The sequence below is a fragment of the Nicotiana attenuata genome, chromosome 9 (genome assembly GCF_001879085.1).
Source record: "Nicotiana attenuata strain UT chromosome 9, NIATTr2, whole genome shotgun sequence".
NCBI lineage: Eukaryota > Viridiplantae > Streptophyta > Magnoliopsida > Solanales > Solanaceae > Nicotiana > Nicotiana attenuata.
Genome location: NC_031997.1, coordinates 23,812,906 through 23,818,816, shown reverse-complemented (window position 1 = coordinate 23,818,816; position 5,911 = coordinate 23,812,906).

Here is a 5,911-nt window from a genome sequence, read left to right as displayed (position 1 = left end):
ATCAAAAGCGGAATGCGGAAGAATTTAGAACCTTAGGCTTGAATTTGATGAGTTTTCGTGATTTTGATGTTGTTTGAGGTGTTTTGAAGATTGGTACAAGTTTGAATAAGGTTATGGAATATGTTTGTGCTTTTGGTTGAGGTCTTGGGGACCTCGAGTGAGTTTCAGATAGTCAACCGGACCATTTCATGAAGATTGGAGTTGCAGAAATTGCAGGTTCAGCTGTTGCAGAAGATTTCTCTTCGCGATCGCGTAGGGGCTCTCGCGATCGCATAGAAGGTTTTGAGGGGGAGGTCCAGTTGTTCTTCGCATTCGTGGAGGTTGGGTTGCGATTGCATAGAGGTGAGGAAGTTGTTGATCGCGAACGCGTAGTGAAGGTCGCGTTCGCGTAGAACAAGTGGACCAGGAGTGTTGGCTTGGAGATTGTTCTTTGCGAATGCGGTAGTTGGTCGCGATCGCGTAGTGTAAAAGGTCTGATCATCGCGTTCGCATGGTATTTCACGCGTTCGCATAGAGTAATTTTTTGATATTTGTGCTTCGCGATCGCGAAGGTTGTCCCGCGATCGCGATGAAGGAATTTTAATAGCTGGGCAGAATGTTTTAAAGACCTGTTCCGCGACTTTGAACCCTTTTACACCATTTTTTTAACGGGAAAAAGAGCTTTGAGGCGATTTTGAAGAGAGGAAATCATTGTTCTTCATTGAGGTAAGGATTTTGGACCCTAAAACTCGATTATTTGTTATTAAGGAACAAAACATCAATGTTTAATTCATGAAAATCAGTAGAAAAATGTGGAGTTAGGGCTTGAGATTATGAGACCTTCTAGGGATGATTTGAGGGGTCAAACGAACTCCGATTTTTGAGTCCTTTATATGTGCGGACTCGTCAGATGATGAAGAACATTTTTGGTATAATGTTTGTCCAGTTCTGGGACGCGGGCTCGGGGGTCGGGTTTTTACTGATTTCGGGTTTTGTGCTTAAAATCGATATTTTTCAATTGGAATTCATTCGTTTAGCATAATTTAATGATAATAATCTGAACATGGTAGATTTGGAGCACTCAGAGGTCGTTTCAAAGTGCAAAGGCATTGCAAGCTAGATTTCGAGCCAGATTGAGGTGAGTAATGATTTTAAATGCTATCCTGAGGGTATGAAATCCTGGAATTTCACAGCGTACGGCTATGTTGAGGTGACTTACACGCTAGATAACGAGCGTGGAGTAGAGCACCGTTGGGGATTGTGACTTAGTCCATCACGAATGATTATTTTACTACGTGATTGATAGTTAACTGTTAATATTATTATATTTTGGGCTAAATGCCATGTTTGGGCTTCGTGCCACCTGTTTGAACCCTTCGGGGATTTTAAATGACATTTTTCCTCACTGTTGATTTCATATTGATGCTCAGCCATGCTATATTTTCACTATTTTCAAAACTCAGCTATGTTATTCTGTTTTTAACACATTAAATAATATTTTAAAGATGTTTTAAGTTGAGCTTCATGTTTTACTGATGCCCGAGGGGCTTATGAGATTCTGACTGAGTAAGGCCGAGGGCCTGTGTTGTAAGGATACATCTGGGTCGGGTTGCACGCCGCAGCAGTGATACACTGACTATGGTAATGAGGCCGAGGGCCTGAGATTTGTACGCCACGAGGTGGCTTGAGATTTGATATGAGGCCGAGAGCCTGTTTATGATGCCACGAGATGGCTTGATTATGCGCTTGGGCCGTAAGGGACCCCTCCCGGAGTCTGTACACCCCCAGTGAGCGCCGGTACCCATTGTGATATGAGATATAGCCCGAGGGGCTGGTATTGTTCTGTGATATAGCCCGAGGGGCTGATTCTGTTGTTACTGTGCCCGAGGGGCAGTTATTATGTGTTTAATTTTAGTTGTTTTTCCTTTATATTTTTTAACTGTTTAAAGGATGTTTATGATATTTCACTGCTTAATTATATTTACTGATTTTGTTATGCCTCTTTTAGCTTAATGTTGTGCCTTACGTGGTTTTATATTACTTAGTCTTCATTTATTTCTGTTACTCACTGAGTTGGAGTACTCACTTTACTCCCTGCACCCCTGTGTGCAGATTCGAGTGCTACAGGTCCTGCTCCTGAGGGTTGATAGTTCCAGCAGGTCTTCGGAGGTTTACTAGGTAGCTGCTTGGCGATTCGTAGCCCAGTGCGTTCTCCCTCTATTTCAGTTTTCTTTTGATTCAGTTATGTAGTATTGGACTAGACTTCAGACTGTTAGTATTGTTTTAGATGCTCATGACTGGTGACACCCTGATGTCAGGCTGTGTTGGTTTTATTTCCGCAACTTATATTGTTATTTTTGGGATTTATTTCTATTAAAGACCTTGGTTTATTATTTTTATCTGCTTTAAAAGAATTGGAAGTGTGTCGGCTGGCCTTGTCTTCACGAGAGGCGCCTTCACGATCGGGTTTCGGTTTAGGGTCGTGACACTCGTGAATTGTGACTCCAGATCCGAGTTGTATTAGATATTATTGGCTTTTATGTTATTCCGCACTCAGTTTTAGTTTTATTTCGGCTTAATTGACTTTGTTATTGGAATTGATTGAAATTGGCTTATAAATCCTCTTATATTGGCTTGCCTAGCAAGTGAAATGTTAGGCACCATCACGGTCCCGAAGGTGAGAATTTCGGGTCGTGACAAGTTGGTATCAGAGCACTAGGTTGTTGTCACGACCCTAAAACCGACCCGGTCGTGATGGCGCCTATCGTGAAACTAGGCTAGCCAACACAACTTCCGAATTTACCCATGTAATCAATAACAATCATTTTTAAGCCTTTAATTAATCAGATAATCTCATAATGTAAGTCTAAATGAACAGTGCGGAATAAATACACAAGCCCGACATCGGGGTGTCACAAGTCATATACTACTATCCACGCTTATACCAATTTTCAAAACACCTCAAACAACATCGAAACCAAATCACATCGGATTCAAGCCTAAGGTTCCAAAAACTTCCGAATTCCTCTTTTGATCAAAAAGTCTACCAAACCTCGTCCGAATGACCTGAAATTTTGCACACACGTCACATTTGACACAACGAACTTACTGCAACTTTCGAAATTCCATTCCGACCCCTATATCAAAATCTCACCTATCAATCGGAGAACGCCAAAATTTCAATTTTGCCAATTCAAGACTAAACCTTCCACGGACCTCCAAAATGCATTCCGATCACGCTCCTATGTCCCAAATCACCTAACGGAGCTAACCAAATCATAAAAATCCCAATCCGGGATCATATACTAACAAGTCAAAACTTGGTCAACCTTCCACATTTTTAAGCTTCAACTGAGAAATGTTCTTCCAAATTCGTTCCGATTACCCTGAAAACCAAAACCGACGATTTACATAAGTCACAATACATCACACGGGGCTAGCCATGCCCGAGAACTGGAGAGCGAAGTGCAAAAGCTCAAAACGACTGGTCGGGTCGTTACATCCTCCCCCACTTAAACATACGTTCGTCCTCGAACGTGCCTAGAGTTGTTCCAAAAACGATCAATCGCCGAGTAACCCTACCATGCAAATACCCGGGGGTGATCCTACGTCACCCTATCTCATATAGGTCCGACAACACAATGTAACTGAAATTTCACAATCCAACCTAGTCCATAAACCTTAGAACCACATTTCCACTTATGAAACCATCCACAAGATCAGAATCTCACATCTATACTTTGAATAAGCCCGAACCAGCTGTAATAACCCATACCTGCAACCTCAGGTGCAATTACATGGCATACCACATAACTCAAACACTTGTAGCAATAACTCTAATCACAGCAGTTGCTCACAACATTCGAATTTCGATAATAAGCCTTTTATCAAATAAAGCCTCGTTCCAACACTTCCGTATACTGCCAATCATAAAACACGTAGAAAGTCATAACCACTCCTCAGATCAATCATTCATGAAGCCTCTTCTCCTTTGGCAAGGACCATAGCAAATTTCTGAGCCGAACATCGATATTATCCTTCCAACACGCTGGAACCGAATCCGTTTGCATTCATTCTAGATCCCAACAATCTTATCTAATCCATCATAACTACTCTGGTGACATGACACATCAATACAAACTAAAGCCACAACTCGTGCAATCCGCGCACCAATAAGCAACAACCCGAACGTACTCAAATCATGAAAAATGACTCAAATGAGAGGGTTGTACCGCAAGCTCTCCAGTACCACCACACACAATGCTGAAAACCCATCACACGTCGTAGAAACAGAACACACGAATCTTACCCGAAGTGTCATACCTCCACATAACTTCGTTGCAATGCGCGACCCTACCCAAACAATGGTCCACATGAAACACCTCAAGTCACTACGCTCAAAATCGACAACCACGCGCAATTTGATGTCTAGAACCAAAGCAAATCAAAACCACGGCGAAGCAATTGACATAACATTACACAAACTCGAAAGGACGCGACCGATACGCCATCCGCCAAGCAATACCTAATACTCTTCCCGATCGAATTCCACTGAGAGACCCAATAAAAACCGCACCACATGTGCCTATAACCAACAAATCCTAACCCCTCGCAACACGGGAAGGTAACTTATAGATCTCCCCAGATCACTAATAAGCTCAATAACAATCGACTCAACACCTCCCTCAACAATACAACTCGGAGTCAACCAAGCCGGCTCAATGCAGAACACACATCCATGTTGGTCTACCAATGAATCCCCTTATCAAGGAGTTCCTGAAGCTGCTCCTTCAACTCCTCTAACTCCATCGGTGCCATACGATACAGTGCTCGGCACCAAATCAGTATCGAAATCAACAACCCTGTCCGGCAGCATGCCCGGAAGCAGGAAACACATTCGGAAAATCCCTCACCACCGGATCTGAATCAATGGTAGGATTCTCTGCACTGTTATCCATCACAAAGGCCCAATAAGAAAAGGCAATCCTTCCCAGCCATCCGCTGGGTCTTCAAAAATAAATCACCCTATTGGAAACATAATCCGTCGAACCTCGCCACTCAATCCGTGGCATCCCCAGCATAGCCAACGTCACTGTCTTAGAATGACAATACACAATAACACGACATGGAGACCACCAGTCCATACCCAATATCACATCAAGATCTAACATACTAAGCAACAAGGATTCACTCGAGTCTCCAAACCTCCAATAGTCACCACACAAGGCCGATACACGCGGTCCACAACCACAACATAACATGTTCATGAGAACTCCCAGTCTCCAAACCCATATCGCACACAAATTACCGCGTCCGATCCCAGCTTCACTACCCGAACATCTAGCACACATCTGATACTTAATCATTCCCCAAGGGATATTCCTAGAATTCTTCTGTGCCACCAAGAAAACTCGAATATCAGCAGTCGATCCAACAAGAGAGTGCCGCAATACTAATGAAGTATCCTCAACTCAAAGACATCGCCCTTTCTAAAATTTATACCCTCATCAAGCCACACCAATCGGTGATGTCATTTACCTAGTCATCTGAAACTGTCCATGCTACCTAAGAATTTGTGACCTTCCTTTCAAAACTGAACCGTGACCTTACACATGCAATCTCAACCCTACACAACATACCGCATATACCATACCATCCTAGGATAAACATTAGAACTTCACATCTATTTCGAGCCATAAGCAACTACGTACTCAACTAGCCAAGAACTTTCCAGTGATCCCATCTAGAAGAAAATCACCATACATCCCATGATCCTCACGCCAGTAGGAATATACCTCTCTCACCATAGTAGAAACCATCAAGAAGTCTTCGGATTCCATTTGCATAAAACTAAACCGTCAGGACTGAATCCTTCTAACTCAACCAAGCTACGCAGGCCACTAAAACCCAAGAGAATTTCTGCGAAACACCT